At 41.6% G+C, this 19,747-nt stretch overlaps 1 long non-coding RNA gene across 1 annotated transcript in view; it reads left to right on the top strand.

The window, feature by feature from the left end:
- LOC117361937 overlaps window positions 1–19,747 on the top strand; it is an 86,876-nt gene that overhangs the window by 46,346 nt on the left and 20,783 nt on the right. Inside the window, exon 4 of the long non-coding RNA XR_004539761.1 lies at window positions 16,187–16,321. This is a non-coding gene — a long non-coding RNA (uncharacterized LOC117361937). The remainder of the gene's footprint in view (window positions 1–16,186; window positions 16,322–19,747) is intronic.

Below are 19,747 nucleotides of genomic sequence, written 5' to 3'. Positions count from 1 at the left end.
CGGGCAGGTCCAACTGATTCACCAATCAGTTGTATTCAAATGGGGGCGATCGAAGGAACACCCCCATTTGCGAGCAGGGATCGCAAATGTGTGATCCCCGCTCATGCGCAGACCCTGACAGTAGTGACAGGAGAATCAGCCTCCTGTAACTGCTGTCAGGGTTCTGTCCTGATCTCACCTAGCCTGCCCTGTTCTGCCCCGATCGCTCTTGCCTGCTCCCCGGACTCTCCTGCTCTCTATCGCTGTTCCCCGCAGTGCAAGCCCTTAGTTTTAAAGCAGGACTGCACTGCGGGGAACAGCGGCAGAGAGCAGGAGAGTTGGGGCAAGCAGGCAGGAAAGATTGGGACAGAGCTGGGCAGGCAGGAGAGTCTGCAGTAGCCTGACATCCGGTCCGACACCCTCCCTGAATCATCCCCGACCAGCCCCACTGCCTCACCCATGACTGGCCCACCCCAGGTTGGGCCTGGCCCACCCGCCCCACATACCTTTTAAATTGTTAGGAGCAGGAGGGGTGCCCAGTCCCTCCTGCTTCTAGGCCTCAATCTTCGGGAGCAGGAGGAAGCGCAAAGTCATCTTGCTGCTGCACCCCCCGCCGGCCGCTGTGCAATAGTGGCCTTAGGCCATGCCCCAGCATATCATCTGATGCATAGGGAGGGGCCTAAGTCCATGATTGGCTGAGGCACTTCAGGCTCCTCCCTGATGTGCTGGGGCATAGCCTAAGGCTGCTATTGCGCAGTGGTCAGCGGAGGTGCAGAGCAGGAGGACTTTGCGCTTCCTCCTGCTCCCGAAGATTGAGGCCTAGGAGCAGGAGGGACCAGGCACCCCTTCTGCTCCCGAAGAGGAGCCTTGTTGTAAGGATCAGGAGGGATCGGGTGCCCCTCCGGTTCCCAACTATTTAAAAAGGTATGCTGGGCGGGTAGGCTGGTCATGCGGTGGTGGGGCTGGTCGGGGGTGAGGCCAACAGAGCAGGAGGGACTGCGTACCCCTCCTGCTCCAGAATTGTATGTATGGACAGTGGAGGGAGGGGCCAGGACGGTGAGTCGGGCCGGTGGGTGGGCTATTCTCTCTGGCTCCCCTGACTCTCCTACTCTCTGCTACTATTTCCCACAGTGCAGCCCCACTTTTAAACAACAGGCTCGCACTGCGGGAAAGGGGGCCAGAGAGTCAAGGCAAGCAGGGAGGAGAGATCGTGGCAGAGCAGGGCGGCAGAACTTCAGGGCAGAGAGCAGGAGATTCAGAGCAATGCAGAGCAGTATGACTTTGGGGAGATTTGAGGCAGTGCAGGGAGGCAGGACTTTGGGGCAGAGAGCAGGAGATTTGTGCTTGGGTTGGGGCAGAGAGCAGGATATGCAGTCGGAAACCACTGAACGACTGAATGGTCCCCAGCAGTCGCTTTTGGAGTTAATCGGCCAGCCCAGTCAGATCGGATTAATTGTGTTGTGAATCGCTGCCTTCCCTACTTTTGAATGTCCCTCTCCTCATTTGCATGCGCGGATCGGAGGATGGATGGCAGAGAGGTAAGTGAATCGGGCAGAGAAGAATTTGGTCGCTAAGGGGTCGCAAACCAATCGGTACACGATCGGTTTGCTTTGAGAATCTAGCCCTAAGTGTTTCTGTTTGTTGTTAACACGTTATGCAAAAGTTTTTTTTGTTTTTTGCAAGTGATGTGGGGTATGGCAATGTGGTAATTATTTAACACCTTGGGGAATGGAGGTTTAAGTGACTTGCCCAGAGTCACAAAGAGCTGCAATGAGAACTGAATCCATTTCTCCCGATTATCAGGCCACTGCACAAACCATGAAGCTACTCTTCCACTAAAAGGTGTAACAAAAAAAACAGTATTAAGGCCCCCTATTAAAAAGCCATGAGAGAGGTTTCTACTGCTGGCTGGTGAGGTAAATGCTCTGATGCTCATAGGAATTCTATGAGTGTATGAGCATTTACCTCACCAGCCTACGGTAGAAACCTCTACCATTGCACTGTTAATGCCAGCATAAATTTTTAAGGTGCATGATAGGCCCTTTGTATAATTATATCAAGGTAGACTGATGCAGGAAGGTTCATGTAGTAAAGGCTTCAGGGTTGGCAATATTTCTCTGCATTTCTATTTTTGAGAAACCGGGAACATCTGGGGTAAAGCATAGTTGTGCATGGAATAGCAATTGTTATTTCATGTATCTGTAAGTCACAATGTTTCTCTACCATCTCTCTTTGCAAACAAGCATTAAATCTTCAAAACAGTTGGTTCTTGTCTTCCTTTCCTTTTCACAATAAATAGTTCCAGATTTTGATATATGTGTGACTGTCAAAATATGTTGAGACAGCTGTTTCAGCCTGTAGTTTGAAGTCTTTCATCTGACATGTTTCATATAGAAAGACTTTGATCAGATGCAGTCCTTTAACTCTCAAATGGAACGTAAACAAACCAGAAAAGGTAGTACAGAAGAGGGGCCAGTGATATCCTAAAATAGAATGGACATATAAAAACCATAATACATGTTTCACTGAATGTAATCTGGAAGAGAAAGGATAAATTTATGAGCATATAAGAGTGACTTGCTTACTTACTTATTTAAAAGAGACTACTAAAAGAAGGCATTCTTCTTTTGATTAACAGACTATATCTGTTAACAATTTAAAAAGTAATGGGCTGATTCTACAAACAGCATACCGATTGTAGGCAGCAGTAGACATCCTACCACCATCTCGCCAGCCAAACTGGACACAAGGGTTTTTTTGGGTTATTTTTAATCGAAGCAGCGAATGATGCCTATATTGTAGGCATATGTTTCATACCTAATGAGACACATAGGAATGCTTATGGATGCCCAAGACTGGTGTGGGCATGGTTTCTAGTGGAGGTGGCCTTGGGCATTTGTAATGTTCCTATGCCTCACCAATTTGTTTGACTTCTTTGAAGGTGTGAATAAGCATGTGGATAAAGATGAGCCGGTTGATGTAGTGTATCTAGATTTTCAGAAAGCTTTTGCTAAAGTTCCCCATGAGAGGCTCCTGATAAAATCAAAGAATCATGGGATAGGTGGCAAAGTTCAGTTATGGATTAGGAATTGGTTATCGGATAGAAAACAGAAGGTAGGGTTAAATGGTAATTTTTCTCAATGGAGGAGCGTAAACAGTGGAGTGCCGCAAGGATCTGTACCGGGACCGGTGCTATTTCACTTATTTATAAATGATCTAGATCAAGGGTGCCCAAATGGTCGATTGCGATCGTCAATTGTGACGTTGGAGATGAAGTTCGGGGCCAGCCAATCGCTGCCTGGCTGGCCTGGAACTTCCTTCCCAATGTTAGAATTGACATCGGAGGTGAAGTCTTGTGGACCCAGCGCTTGTACTAACAGTATGGGTAGGAGATGGAGGGGATCGGGATCACCAGCCCATCCAGGACCACTTGTGATTATATGTCAGCTACATAGGAAAACTTACAGTGGCAGTAACAGGTAAGAAGCATTGGTACTCCTGCTGAATAGAGAAAATACTCGCACTGGGGAAAACAGAGAGATCTCTGTGGGAAGTATAGAAGTTGATTTCTCCACTCCACCTCCACACACACACTCTCATTATTCCTTTAGCCAGCAGTAACTAAAAATCTGCCTTGGAAGCCATAATTAGCATATCTGAGAGATCAAGGGCTAGATTCACTAAGGCCACAGATCTGATCTGATCTGATCCATGTGCGATCTGATCCGTGGCTGGAGGAGCTCATTCACGAAGCGTCCTCATACAAATGAGGGTGATCAGCAGTGGCGTACCAAGGGGGAGGCGGGGGGGCGGTTCGCCTGGGTGCAAGGCCCGAGGGGGTGTACAGCTGGCCACTTACTGGGGAATAGGCTGCCGCCGGGGAAAGGCTGCCATTGCTGTCATCAGAAAGAAGCCGGCGCCAAACTCTCCCTTCCTGCTGCTTCTCTTCCCCGAGTCGAGCAACTCTAGCCGTCCAACGTCAATTCTGATGTCGCTGCCTGGCTGGCCCGGAATGTCCTCTCCGACGTTAGAATTGACGTCAGGCAGCCAGAGTTGGTCGGCCCGCGAGAAAAGAAGGAGGGCGAATTTGGCGCTGGCCTGTTTCCGATGGCCAGTGGCAGCCTTTCCCCGGCGGTGGTGGCAGCATGGTGGTGGTAGCGGCAGTGGCAAGGGGGAGGGAAGGGAGAAAGAAAGAAAGGGGGTGGAGCCAGGGAGCCAGAAAGAAAGCAAGGGGGGGACACAGGGATCCAGAAAGAAAGAAAGGGGGCAGGGTGAAAGAAAGAAAAAAATGGGGCATGGGGAAAGAGAGAGAAAGACAGACATAGAGAAAGAAAGGGGGCAAGGAGAGAGAAAGAAAGAAGGGGGCAGGGTGAAAGAAAGAAATGGGGCACGGAGAGAGAGAGAAAGACAGACATACAGAAAGAAAAGGGCATGGAGAGAGAAAGAAAGAAGGGGACAGGATGAAACAAAGAAAAAGTTGACGGAGGGAATGAAGTCTGGAGGAGAGGAAGCATACAGGAGGCTGAAAGAAGGGAAGAAATATTGGATGCACAGTCAGAAGAATAAAGTGCAACCAGAGAGTCATGAAATTACCAAACAAAGGTAGGAAAAATGATTTTATTTTCAATTTAGTGATCAAAATGTGTCCATTTTGAGAATTTATATATGCTGTCTATATTTTGCACTATGGGCCCCTTTTACTAAACTGCAATAGCAGTTTTTAGCGCAGGGAGCGTCGAGAGCATTGTGGGGCATTCAGCGCAGCTCCCTGCGCTAAAAAACGCTATCACGGTTTAATAAAAAGAGAGGGGGTATATTTGTCTATTTTTGTATAGTTGTTACTGACGTGACATTGCATAAAGTCATCTGCCTTGACCTCTTTGAAAACCCGCGGAATATAAATGATAATTAACATTTTCTCTGCATACAATGTGCTTTGTGTTTTAAAATTTTATTGTTGGTAGATCATTTTGACTTGGCCATGAAGGTAACGGGGAGGGAGGGAGGGGAGCTGCTGAAAGACATCTAGTAATCCTTGCAGGCTTGACTGCAGTGAATTATTTTTGTAAAATCATGTTTTGTTATGTGACTGGCATTATTTAGACTTTAATTTTTATGAATGAATAGAATGAAAATGATATAAAATTACTTGCTTGTTTTTATGTGCATGTGCTGAAGGAAAGTGGAGAGAGAGTGGGCTGAGGACGCTGAAGGGAAATGGGGAAGAGAGAGTGGGGAGAAGACACTGATTTATAAATTGACAATTATACAGAATATTGTTTCTTTTTATACTTTAATATAATAAGTTCAATATAAAACAATTCAAGGCTTGTGTGGATGGAATCAGGTGGTTTGTGGGGATGAGGACCGAGCTTACGGGGATTAGTCCAATAAAATGGTATTTTCATATTTCTCATTATTTGTTTTATTTTTATTTGTTTATTTGTAAAGTGGTGATTGTTATGTATCAGTTTTTCAAATTTACATCTACTGTCTTTATATTTTGCACAGTATTAGAGGACATGTATTACTGTTTTTGTGATGTTGCATTGTATGCAGAGTCTGGTTTCTTGGCAGTTCAATTTAACTTTTGTCTACATATTTCTATTTTTAGTTTGTGATTATTCCATATTGGGCAAAGGTGTATCTGTCTGTGTGTAAGAAAGGGACATGGCTTTCTGATAGCATAGACTGTACTGGATCAATTGACTGTGTAAGATGTGGTTTGTTTAGTTTTGCAATGTATGTGTTGGTGTTCTAGTGCTCACTGCAGTGTTTAAGATGCTGCCTTTTCCTAGGTACACTCTTGTTGTGCGATATGTAGATTGTTACTAAAAATCATATTTTTATATAGATGGGGGTGTGTCAAAAAATGATGGGCCCCGGGTGTCACATATGCTAGGTATGCCACTGGTGATCAGAATCATGCTCCCAACCGACCACAGAAATCACTGAAGAGCGATCCCAATGAATGCGCAGATCATTTTCTTTGCCTGTAGATGATCTGCGCATGCTTACAGAGCTTGAAACTTTTTTTATACTTTGCGAGCCTGTGGTTTTAATCCACTTTAAACCCGCAGGTTATAACCATGAGCTTTCACTGTGGGGAAGGGCAGGAGAGTCAGGGCAGAGAGCAGGGCGGCAATAGGAGAGTCGGGGCAGAGAACAGGGCAGTCGGAAAGGACCTGAGCGACTGTTCCTCAGCAGTCGCTTATTTTTTGATCAACCAGCCCAGTCGGTCTTCATTAAATTTTTTAGTGAATCCCTGCCTTCCTACCTTTGCATGCCATTCCCCCTCATTTGCATGTGTGGATCGGATCAGGAGTAAGGTTAGTGAATCAGGTCAGGGTCGCAAAGTGGTTGGGACATGATCGGTGTCCTTAGTGAATCTAACCCCAAGTTCCTAAATGTTTGAAGTCTAGGCACATGCCTGCTTTGCTTATGCCTGAATCCTGTTGTGCATCTATCTTCTTTATTGACTAAGAAGCTTAAAGGTCAAAGATTGAGCCTGGAGTGGGTAACTATCATGTTACCCATTTTAAAATAAAAACAGAATTCATCAGTTAATCCCATAATCCATCTTTTCCCTAAGTTTTGCCTTCAGCTAAATTCTCTTAAGTGCAGCCATATTTCAGCTGTAGAAGTTCTGACTTCATACTCTTTCAGCTTTGAGACTAACTGAGCTTCTAAGGTAATTTCTTCTAGCAGATTCTTTTCATGATTCACATTGCAATTAGTTTAGAAACATAGAAACATAGAAAGATGACGGCAGATAAGGGCTATAGCCCATCAAGTCTGCCTATACTATTTACCCACCCTCTTAAGTCTACTGACCCCCTAAAGTATAATTGTAATTATACTGTCACTCTACTGACCCACTCATTCAAGTCCTAGTGACCCTATCCCTTAGCATGACCTCGTAGGGATCCCACATAGGTATCCCATTTGTTCTTGAAGTCTAGGATGCTGCGTGCCTCGACCACCTGCACTGGAAGCTTGTTCCAATGCTCAATCACTCTCTCCGTGAAGAAGTACTTCCTGGCGTCTCCACGAAACTTCCCTCCCTTGAGTTTGAGCGGATGTCCTCTTGTGGTCGAGGGTCCCTTGAGAAGAAAGATATCATCTTCCACCTTGATCCATCCCGTGATGTACTTAAATGTCTCAATCATGTCTCCCCTCTCCCTACGCTCTTCGAGAGTGTAGCGCTGCAATTTGCTCAGTCTTTCTTCATACGGGAGACCCTTTAGCCCCGAGACCATCCTGGTGGCCATCCGCTGAACCGATTCAATTCTGAGCACATCCTTACGGTAATGTGGCCTCCAGAATTGCATACAGTATTCCAGATGAGGTCTCACCATGGCTCTGTACAATGGCAAACACAAACTGGTGCACAAATTATCGTGTCAACTAACAAAACTTGACTTGAACTAGCCACCAAAATAATAAACTTTAAACAAGCCGTATCGCATGAGTTCCTCAGAGTGCCACACGATTTTAACGTATGGTAGCTGTCCTCATAGGAATCTTTATAGTTTGCGATTTTTTCATAGTATATTATTTTCTTTTTTCATATATATATAAATTATAAAGTGCTTATGCTTAATATTGTAGTAGCAAATATGTCTTTTACTTAGCTTTTTCTAAACAAACTGGGTCTGGCTCAATCCCCACCGACGCGTTTCATTATTTCATCAGGGTCGGGGACGGAAAACACTGGAAAGAGCAAAGCATTGTGTTAGTTTCAAATTATCAAACCCAGCAAGAAAAATTTTTGTTTAAAACTTGCTACAAAGCTTACCAGAGCAGTATGTTATCTTAGCAGAACGCTAAATCCATAATTAGTGAGCCGGAGGTGAAAATCCGCCGGCAAAATGGGGGCTATTAACTTAAAATTCTAGATCATGTGACTCAAACCTAGCCAATGATCATCACACAATCCACCCTTTACCTTAGACATTCCACCTGTCTATTAACGAAGTCATATGCTCGCTGTGAGCCAATCGCTAGTTAGATTTAAGCCATGGGGGTACATGGTGTTGAGCTTAAACATCCATCGCAATTCCTTGATATTTAAATTATGTTCATAATTTCCTCCCTCCCACCCGACATGAACTGTGTCAATAATACGCCATTTAAGATCAATGATTTTGTGTTTCATTAAAGACCAATGGCGGACCAATGGTGCAGACTCGACTCCAGTATTAACACGTGACTTATGTTCATTGAGTCGAATATGCAGGGGACGACTAGTGCGCCCTATATAGATTTTTGGGCACGGGCACATGATCATATAAATCACGTGATCCGTTTTACAATTAGTTCTCGTTTTAGCTGTATATACCTGGCCCGTAACTGGATGAGACCAAGTTTCACCTTCCAATGCATATTCACACCATTGACATTGGTCACATCGATAGTGCCCATTCTTTACAGGGGTCTCATTTTGTTTGTATTTGTAATGGCCAATAAGTTCACCCAAATTTTTTGTTCTTTTAAAGGCAAAAATGGGAGGACCATATGCATTCCCCATGATCAATTTGATGATATGCCAATGTTTAAGCACAATATTCTTGATGTCATAAGCCAGGTGGGAGAATTGTTGAACACATACCAATGAATTGGCATCTTCCGATTTCTGTTTGTATTGCAAAAGCAAATATCTATGTGCGTATTTGGCACGCGTATATGCTTGTCGTATTATATGTTTCGGATATCCACGTTGTTGAAACCGATCCTTCAGTATCCGTGCTTGGATCTTATATTCAGCAGAGGAATGGCAAAGTCTCCTCAAACGTAGAAATTGACTATGAGGTAAGCTGTTTTTAAGCTGTTGAGGGTGGAAACTGTGGTAACGGAGAAGACTATTACGATCAGTGGGTTTACGAAAAAGTGTTGTCAATAGTAACCCATGTGATTTAAAAATGATCATGTCTAGAAAAGGTATCTCCTGATGATTAATGGTGGCAGAAAATTGAATATTAGGGTCTACCTGATTTAACCACACAAGAAAGGTATTGAAAGTGTGGACATCAGAATTCCAGATGCAAAAATGTCATCCAGAAATCGTCTCCAGACAGTAATGTTTTGGAACCAAGGGGAGGTGTAAATATGTTGTTCCTCTAATTGAGCCATGTACAGAGTTGCAACAGCGGGAGCTAAAGAAGCTCCCATAGCTATTCCATGTGTCTGCAAATAAAACTCTCCTTTACACCAAAAATAACTCTGAGTAAGAACCAGTGTTGCCAGTTCCATCAAAAAGGCAGAAGAGATTCGCTGACAATAAGTTTGGTTTGTAAATATTTGTTGAAGCAAATTTAATGCACCTCGTATGGGAATCATAGTGTATAATGCCTTGATGTCTAGCGTTACCAGGAGACCAACAGTTTGAGACTGCGGAATAGAATTCAAGATGTTAATCATGTGAGTACTGTCATTGATCTTAAATGGCGTATTATTGACACAGTTCATGTCGGGTGGGAGGGAGGAAATTATGAACATAATTTAAATATCAAGGAATTGCGATGGATGTTTAAGCTCAACACCATGTACCCCCATGGCTTAAATCTAACTAGCGATTGGCTCACAGCGAGCATATGACTTCGTTAATAGACAGGTGGAATGTCTAAGGTAAAGGGTGGATTGTGTGATGATCATTGGCTAGGTTTGAGTCACATGATCTAGAATTTTAAGTTAATAGCCCCCATTTTGCCGGCGGATTTTCACCTCCGGCTCACTAATTATGGATTTAGCGTTCTGCTAAGATAACATACTGCTCTGGTAAGCTTTGTAGCAAGTTTTAAACAAAAATTTTTCTTGCTGGGTTTGATAATTTGAAACTAACACAATGCTTTGCTCTTTCCAGTGTTTTCCGTCCCCGACCCTGATGAAATAATGAAACGTGTCGGTGGGGATTGAGCCAGACCCAGTTTGTTTAGAAAAAGCTAAGTAAAAGACATATTTGCTACTACAATATTAAGCATAAGCACTTTATAATTTATATATATATGAAAAAAGAAAATAATATACTATGAAAAAATCGCAAACTATAAAGATTCCTATGAGGACAGCTACCATACGTTAAAATCGTGTGGCACTCTGAGGAACTCATGCGATACGGCTTGTTTAAAGTTTATTATTTTGGTGGCTAGTTCAAGTCAAGTTCTGTACAATGGCATCATGACTTCAGGTTTCCTGTTGACGAAGCTTCTCTTGATACAACCTATCATCTGCCGTGCTTTAGATGAAGCCTTCTCCACTTGGGTGGCTGCTTTCATGTCAGCACTGATGATTACTCCTAAGTCTCGTTCTGCCGTAGTCCTGGTTAAAGTTTCTCCATTCTGGGAGACAGTATGACAGTATGATCTTTCAAAATGTTTCTGTTTTATATGGCATAATACTTTAGTTAACACCTTTTCAAACAATATCACAATTCTCAAACACCACTGTGAAAATCTTCTCTTTATAGGGTAATTTCTTCAGCAGTTTATCACAGTATACATACAGATCTTATACTCTTCCTAGTTTCCCTACCTACTTTTAAATGGAGAACTTTTATTTATCTTGTTGCCTTACCCCAGGAATCTCAAAGTCCCTCCTTGAGGGCCGCAAACAAGTCAGGTTTTCAGGATTTCCCCAATGAATATGCATCGATAGTAGTGCATGCACATAGATCTCATGCATATTCATTGGGGAAATCCTGAAAACCCGATTGGATTGCAGTCCTCAAGGAGGGATTTTAAGACCCCTGCTACCCACTTTTTAAATAAACACAAGGCCTGATATTCAAAACAAACAGGTATACAAAAATAAAAATAATAACAAAAAAAAAAAATACATTCAAAGATTTAAGCTCCTAAAGTTAAGAGTTAGGCTCTAAGACCCCCTTTTATCAAGCTGCATTAGGGCTTTTTATTGCCAGCCACTGCAGTAAAAGCTCTGATGCTCATAGGAATTCTATGAGCATTGGAGCTTTTACCACAGCGGCCAGTGATAAAAAGCCCTAACTTGATATAAGGGGACAACAGGTATGAGGGGGCTAAAAAGCCCTACTTGAAAAAAAGGGAAGGGGGCCTAAAAAATTGGTATATCTGAAAATTTACTAGAGCTAAGTTTTAAATTTATGTTCATAATTCTATATTAATAAGTGAATTAGAAACAGGAATAATGAGTGAGGAAATTATCCCACCACCCCTTTTACTAAGCCGCAATTGATGTTTCTATAGTGATCCAGACCATTAAATGCTCCGATGCTGCTCCAGCACTCATAGAATTCTTATGAATATTGGAACAGCTTCGGAGCAAAAGAGGTCCTAAATTTACTGATGACACAAAGTTATTCAAAGTTGTTAAATCACAAGAGTATTGTAAAAAAAATTGGAAGAGAATCTCATGAGACTGGGCATCAAAATGACAGATTACATTTACCCCCCTTATTCTATATATGGTGTTAAAAATTGCAAGCATAAATTTAGGCATATGTGCTATTTAATTGCATAAGCCAACTCTCATCAGTAATCAATTATTAGAGCTAGGATGTGTGGCCATGGGAGCAGCATGGGTGGGGCAGGTACATTCCTGGAATTTATATACAATGCTACAGAATTAGGCAAACCTGTACCTAATTTAGGTGTGATAATTTATACCAGGTTTCAGTTGTTGTAAATCCTTTCACCAAAGTTTAGATTTGGATCCCTGTGCCAAATGCTGCTCTATAAATGATGCTCAATTTGGAGTGCTTAGCACATTGGGGTTTTTTTTGGGGGGAGGGGGTTTCAGCATTGATTTTTCAATGCCATATACATGTAGGAAAGAGCAATGTAAACTATAGCTGTATGATGCAAAGTTCTGCATTAGGAGACATCACCCAGAAAAAAAAGGATTTAGGTGTTTGTTGATAATACTAACTAAGGGGTCCTTTTACTAAGGCACACTAACCAATTGAAAATATAATGGGCACCTTAGTATTTAGCACGCGCTAATCTTTTGTGCACGCTAAATCGATTAGTGTGCGCTAAATCAGTTTGCACACGCTAAATTGGTTAGCACATCTTAGTAAAAGGACCCCTAAGTAAGCAAATAGAATGTTAGGAATTATTAGAAAAGGAATGCAGAACAAAACTGAGAATATTCTAATGCTTTTGTATTGCTCCATGGCCCGACCTCATCTCAAATATTGTGAGCAATTCTGGTCACCGCATCTCAAAAAAGATATAGCGGCATTAGAAAAAAAAAAAAAAGAAGGGTGACAAAATTGATAAAGGGAATGGGTTGAGTTCCCTATAAGGAAGGGATTAAAAAGCTAGAGATGTGATGGAGGTCTGTAAAATACTAAGGGCTCCTTTTACTAAACTGCGGTAGCGTTTTTAGCGCGCGCTGCCCCACGTGCTACGCGGAAAAACTAACGTCAGCTCAATGGAGGCGTTAGCGTCTAGTGCGCATACTAAAACCACTAGCACAGCTTAGTAAAAGGAGCCCTAAGTGGAGTGAAACAGGTAGATGTGTATTGCTTGCTTAAGGACTAGGAGGATGCAATAAAGCTACTATGCAAATTTAAAACAAATCAGAGAAATACGTATTTCTTCACTCAATGTGTAATTCAACTCTGAAATTTGTTGCCCAAATTTATGGTAAAAACTGCTATTTGAAAAAGTTTCAACAAACTGTGCCTGCCTTCAAGTTAGTATATTGCTCGTTAATAAACAATAAAATATTTATTTTAAGCGAAGAAAGCCCTGCTTGGTAGTTACATTTCAGCAAATGTATTTCATCCAGTATAAACATTATTAACAGTCATTTTCTATAGCATCACCACATTGCTACGAGTACTAAATGTATTAGAAATGAATTTGAATGAGCCTGTTCATTATTAATACCAGAGGTATATTGTCTATTAGGGGGCAGCAAAGGGTAGCAAAAACAATATTGTTCAGCAACTGGGTCAATGCCTCACAAGTGATTGATATATTTATTCATACTTCATAAAATATATTAGCCTTTAATTCCCAAAGAGGCTACGTTGTGTATAAGGTTTTAGCCATATTGGAGACTGCATACAGCATCTTTAATAATGCATAATCTTTCTGTATATAGTTTGCCAATATTAGTTTTATAGAACAAATATTTTTCACTCATAACAAAGTGAGTATGATTCACAGTTTATACAAAATTTATTGTTATTTTACCTCAGAGGAACATTGCATGACTTGAATTTTAAAATATTAGTGAGTAGTTCAGAACAAAACTATGAGAACTTGGGTTGATTGTCATGCTAATGTATGATTGACATCTCATCAACTTTTTTTTCAGAACAATAGTTCAAAATTTAAGGCCCTAATTATTCACTAAAATCACATTGCATTGTGTGAATATCTGAAAAATTAATTAATAGATATTTTTAAGTGAACTGAAAACTTTCCTTATGATATGATTCCTTATTAAATTCCTGATTTAGAAATTATACTGTCTGTTGCTACTAGATCCTGTAACAGTGTTAGATTTAACAATATCATGGTTTTCAGAAAAGCTTTTGAAACCTTTTCACACCAAAGACTGGTGAGCAAGTTGGACAGTTTGGGAGCTGGATAAACAGGGCAAAAGAATAATAGAGCAGTTGAGATATAGTCTGCAAAGCTAGCTTTTGTAAAGGGAAAGTGATCAGTGATGTGTAATCTGCGCCCCCCCCCCAATACCTTTATTTGAAAGTTCAGTCAGAGGAAAGCCTACTCCCTCTGGCTGGCAGGCCCATCTCTTCAGAATAGCAGGTCTTCCCCTTCTCGGTGCATCCTGGGATACACTGGAAAAGAAGTCTAAGACTATGATTGCCCAGGTGCCTAAAACCCCTCCTGTGGAGGGGCTTTAGGTACCTGGGCCAATCAGGTTCTTAGGAACCTCCATGATGTATCCCAGGATGCAACAGAAAGGGGAAGACATGCCATTCTGAAGAGGCGAGCCTATCGACCAGAGGGAGTAAGCATCCCTATGGCCAAACTTGCAGATAAAGGTATGGGGGGAGGTTAGGGGGGTGTTCAAGGAGTCATGTGTTTGGGGAGGGGTACTAACAGGAAGGAGTGGGCATCCTTTCTGCCAGGGATGTTAGGGGGTGCCATCAAGAGGGAGTGGGCATTTCTCCTGCCGAGGATGTTTTGGGGTGGCAGTAGGAAGGATTGGGCATCACTCCTTCTGTGGGTTGTTTTGGAGGTTCTGGCATGAGGGAGTGGGCATTCTTCCTGCCAGTTGGGGGGGGGTCATCTGAATGGTAGGGACTCCCCAAAGCTGCGATTCTGTAACCAGTGCCCTCAAATGATTAACAGGCAATTTCGACTTGGGTGCCGGTTACAGAATTGTGGCTTTGGGGAGTCCCTGCTACTCAGCTGATGGGGGAAGGGGGGCTGCTGCGGTTTAGTGGCAAAGATAAGCAGCTAAAATATAGGCCAGGTTTTTACAGGCCTAAATTTCAGCTGCCTATCTTGACTGAATAGGCACGATTCTGTAATCGGCACCCTCAAATGACTGACGGCGATTGGTGGCCTCTTTTAAGGCGGCTGCCGACTTGGATGCCAGTAACAGAATCCGGCCTCTAGTGCCTATCTCTCATGGCTTAATATCTAAAAGGATTTCAAATGTTCCTAGATATCTTTGACAAATGAAATTGGAAATTGTTGGAATTTCATCAGCCTAGTCTCCCAGATAAAATGCTAGTGGTGACACTTTTTATACTGCATCTATCTTCAACAATACCATCCATTTAAAATGCACAGTTAAATATTCATGAAAGCACTGAGCATGTTGCCATTCCTACACATAGGTTAGCCATGTCATTTTACTGGTTTCACATTTTATGGGAGTTATTTTCAGAGCACCTGAATTTTGCCACTCCATTTATAAATAGCACACTCCTGGCCTGTTCCCAATCTGCCTTCCAGTCTATGACCATGTTGCAACGGCAAGTCAGTGTTTCCCAAGTCAGTCCTGGAATATACCTCTGCCAGTCAAGTTTTCAGACTATCCACAATGAATATGCATGGAATTGATTTGCATACACTGCTTACATTGCATGCAAATATATTTCATGCATATTCATCATGGATATCCTGAAAACCTGACTCGCAAGGGTGTACTCCAGGATTTACTTAGGAAACACTACTTTATGTTGTATAACATTTTACATAGGACTGGCCATATTAAAGAAATAGTCTTCTGAGATTTACATAAGCACCAAATGAAGTCTTTTTTAAATACCAGGCTCCTTACATTCTTCAATGATAGTAATTATTAGCCTTTAGGTATGTTTTGACTTGCTTCAACTGTGGATCCTGCAACAAATATAAGAAGATCAGATTCTTCCTAGGTATTATTAAGTTGCAAAGCCTTGGGCAAAGCTGTTGTCTGTCATATTACTGTGAATGCAGAAATATAAATACAGAAAAATTAAAACATAAAAAGACAATTTTACAGTTTAGTAGTGTGTACAAAGAGTAAACATATTGTAAATCAATACTGAAATACAAAAACTTTATTAGAGCTCAGTGCAATTATAACCAAAAGTGCTGTAGCTACAACTCTGTGTAGAACTTTCAAACAAGCTCAATTTATCTTAATTTTTTACTGTTATATTTATCATAATTAATGTTTAAAAGATATCCATGTGAGCTATTTATATGATAATGAAATTGTATAAAAATCAAAGATTGTGCAGTTATATTTGCTTTCTGCCTTGGAATATTTATTTCTTTTATTCCTGGATTGTTTTATATCCCAGGTTATTAAATAAAGAATCCAATTTGTATAAATTATACCCTGTGAATGAACTGTCCCATTAATCCCTGAAACTGGTATGATATGGTATTTTTGTGTGTGTGTGTATTCTTTATCATGATTTATAAGCTCTTTTGGGAAGGGAACATTTCTAATCTATTGCATTTGGTCAACTTTTTACTTTGCACATTTTATACTGTTTTGTGTATCTTTATTCAAGACTATCTGCAAAGACAAAAAACAATTTGAATGATTTTATTAATAAGCATAATTTGATAGTAAACTACTGTGGTTTTGAAATGGGTTAAATTGTATCATAATGCATTTACTGCCAGTGTATTAAATCCTGTAGATTTATGTTACATGCATTTAAAAAGATTTTTGGGTGTTTCTTTTTCATATAAAACAATTTTCCAACCATGGCATTTTTTTCTATCTTGTTTACCTAAATAAGCCATGCATCAATGGTGGAGCTCTCTCCAACAGAAAGCAGCCACGGATTTCCAAAGTTACTGAACAGAGGGAGGAAATCAGATCTCTACAGCCAAGAGCAGGGAAGCAGCAGGCTTCATTACTTCACCAGGAGCAGGTAGGAGCACAAGATTGGGAAGCTTGGGAGGACTTTTTGCTTGAGGATGCAAATGAAGTAGAAATGGAGAAAGTTTGAGCTCCTGTGAAATGGAGGAAGATTACACAGTACTGCCAAGCTATGAGGATATGAGCTAGAATCTGCTCTGAGAGTGAGTGGCTGTTAAAAGCAGTATGTTTTGTTTTTGAACCATAAATGGAATGAAACCAAGGCAAATAGTGAATGTTTTGGATAATAGGCAGCTGGGCAGAGGCCAGCCATTGTGTAGGAATACAAGCAAACGGTTATTTTAGTGGTGGGGGGATAGGGTTGTTTTTTTTTTGGGAGGGGAGTGAATGCTTACTAAGAAAAGCCTGTGGATAGATCAGGTAGTGAAAGTGGAAGACACTGTGAAGGCACAACAACTAGTTGGGGTCTTGAAGGGAGATCTATACTGTACAAGCTGATCTATAGAGCAAAGGAAAGGATCCCGTGCCTTGAGAGTTTGTACTAGAAGAGAACCCTCCAGTGTCAGAATTTTCAAAACTGGGGCATTTTGGTGTTTGAACTGAAAGTTTTAAAATGTGTTTTCTAAGGGCCAGAGCTGGTATGGAATAGTAACTGGCACGGTTGTTCAGTCTGGCCAGAAGCTACAGAAGAAGTAAAGAATGCTTAGGGAGCAAAAGCAATCATTTTGTTAAGGTAAACAGATATTGCTCTGTCAGACCTGAACTAGAGTTGGAAGCCATTTTTGCCTGTGGTTTTTGTTTGGATTAAGTCCTTATTATTTGTGGTTTTGGCAAGTTTCCTGTAGGAGAATCTGAATAAAAGATTTTTGACTCCTTATTTGAGACTTGGACTATTTTTGAGCCTTATCCTTGTGGGTAGTCCAAGCTACCAATTAACTTGTCTACACTCGGCCGAGGTTTATGTGACCCGAGCCTGGTCTTTGGCGTCACAAGATAGATAGATAGATATATATAGTGACCAGTCAGACTCCGTGCCTGCCGTGGTCTGTGTTATTTTCCTAGTGCCCACCGGGGGAGCCAGAGAGAGACCCAGGTGAGATATAGCTTAGCCAGGACATGGCGTGGCTCCCCATAAGAAAAGCCAGTAGATTTGACTAGGTTGTTGGAGAGGCTAGGGAAAAGACACAGATATCTTCCTAAGGAGTTGGTTGCAGGCTCAAGTGAGGGTAGTGCCTTAGACTGGATGGAAGTAGAAGAAGCTGGCTCCACACCAGAGTTTGCAGCCATAGTCTAGGAAGAGCCGAAGGAGCTGCAGGAGGAGCAAGCTACAGAGGAACCATTTGTAACTACTGAGCTAATGGACATGAGTCTGGATGCCAAGCAGTACTAAAAGTAGTGCTGTACTTTTGAATTGCTGTGCTTTTGAGACTCTTGAGTAAGATTGTTTTGGTTATTGTTTATTTTTGAGAATATTTTTCCCTTTCCATTTACTGACAGAACTGTGTGATAAGGATAAGGATGTTGTTAGTGGAGTGCTGCAGGGATCTGTCCTTGGGCCGGCTCTATTTAACATCTTTGTGACTGATATTGCTTAAGGACTGTCTTTTAGTGGATGATACCAACATAAAAACATAAGAACATAAGCAATGCCTCTGCTGGGTCAGACCTGAGGTCCATTGTGCCCAGCAGTCTGCTCATACGGCGGCCCAACAGATCCAGGACCTGTGCAGTAATCCTCTATCTATACCCCTCTATCCCATTTTCCAACAGGAAATTGTCCAATCCTTTCTTGAATCCCAGTACCGTACTCTGCCCTATTACACCCTCTGGAAGCGCATTCCAGGTGTCATACCTAGGTGGGTAAAGAAAAACTTCCTAGCATTCATTTTGAATCTGTCCCCTTTTAACTTTTCTGAATGCCCTCGTGTTCTTTTATTTATTGAAAGTTTGAAGAATCTATCCCTCTCCACTCTCTCTATGCCCTTCATGATCTTGTAAGTCTCTATCATATCCCCTCTAAGTCTCCTCTTCTCAAGGGAAAAGAGTCCCAGTTTCTCCAATCTCTCAGCATATGAGAGGTTTTCCATACCTTTTATCAGATGTGTCGCTCTCCTCTGAACCCTCTCGAGTATCGCCATATCCTTCTTAAGGTACGGCGACCAATATTGGACACAGTACTCCAGATGCGGACGCACCATCGCCTGATACAATGGCAGGATAACTTCTTTTGTTCTGGTTGTAATACCCTTCTTGATTATACCTAGCATTCTATTCGCTCTCTTAGCCGCCGCTGCGCACTGTGCCGTCAGCTTCATTGTCATGTCCACCATTACCCCCAAGTCCCTTTCTTGAGTACTCTCATTCAATAACATCCCTCCCATCGTATAGCTGTACCTCGGGTTTCTGCTTCCCACATGCAGTACTTTACATTTCTCAACGTTGAACTTCATCTGCCATCTCGTCGTCCATTCCCCTAGTTTGTTCAAGTCCCTTTGTAATTCTTTACAGTCCTCTTTAGTCCGAGCTCCACTAAATATTTTGGTGTCGTCCGTGAATTTTATTATCTCACACTTCGTCCCTTTTCTAGATCATTTATAAATATATTAAATAGTAGTGGTCTGAGCACCGAGTCCTGCGGAACACCCCTCGTGAGCCTTCTTCAAGCTTGGTTTTCCACTGTAAAAGGATGGGCCTGCCCATCTGCCAATAACTAACCATGTCACATGGCCTCCTGCCTATCCATGACAGAAGATATCTTATTATTGCCCTTTTCAAGTTGTGTAAATGATGACAAGTGTCAATATTATCTTTTATTCATTGTAAAACATTCCAACCTAACAATGCTGCTATTAACTGACAAGGTGCTAACTGAGAATCAATACTAACCGTAATAGCAACACCTTGCTTGTCATGGGTCCCTGAATTACTTTGAGCTGTGGCCTATTCCCCAAGGACAATGTTTTAATAAAATCCTGAAACAAACTGTTAAATATATCAAGCCCAATATAGTTTTAGCTCCACCCCACATACTTTTAAATTCTCCTCAATTTAGCAATATCAATTTTAAAGCAAAGGACTCATCTGTATAATTTCAAAACTTATATGGATAAGTCTTTTGAACACTGACCCCCAACTGTAATGAAGGAACATAATTATAATAATAATAATAACTTTATTCTTATATACCGCCACAATCTTGCGACTTCTAGGCGGTTTACAATGAAGAGAAACTGTACAGACAGCGATTTACAGAGTATAGCATTGAACATCTAGTGATAGTAACAGGAGAGTTACAGGGTCTGTGTATTACACGGTTTCACAATGAGTAGCATTATACAGTCGACGATATTCAGAGCATAAGTAGGAGAAGAGAAAGGAGATTGCGCTTTGAGTTACAAAGGTGCAAGACTGCGAAGGTGAAAAAGATAACATAAGATGTTGATGAGAAGTAATTTATTAACTTGGTACATTTGAACGA

The sequence above is a fragment of the Geotrypetes seraphini genome, chromosome 6, assembly GCF_902459505.1.
Source record: "Geotrypetes seraphini chromosome 6, aGeoSer1.1, whole genome shotgun sequence".
NCBI classification, from domain to species: Eukaryota; Metazoa; Chordata; class Amphibia; order Gymnophiona; family Dermophiidae; genus Geotrypetes; species Geotrypetes seraphini.
This window is presented reverse-complemented; position numbering and strand designations above follow the sequence as displayed.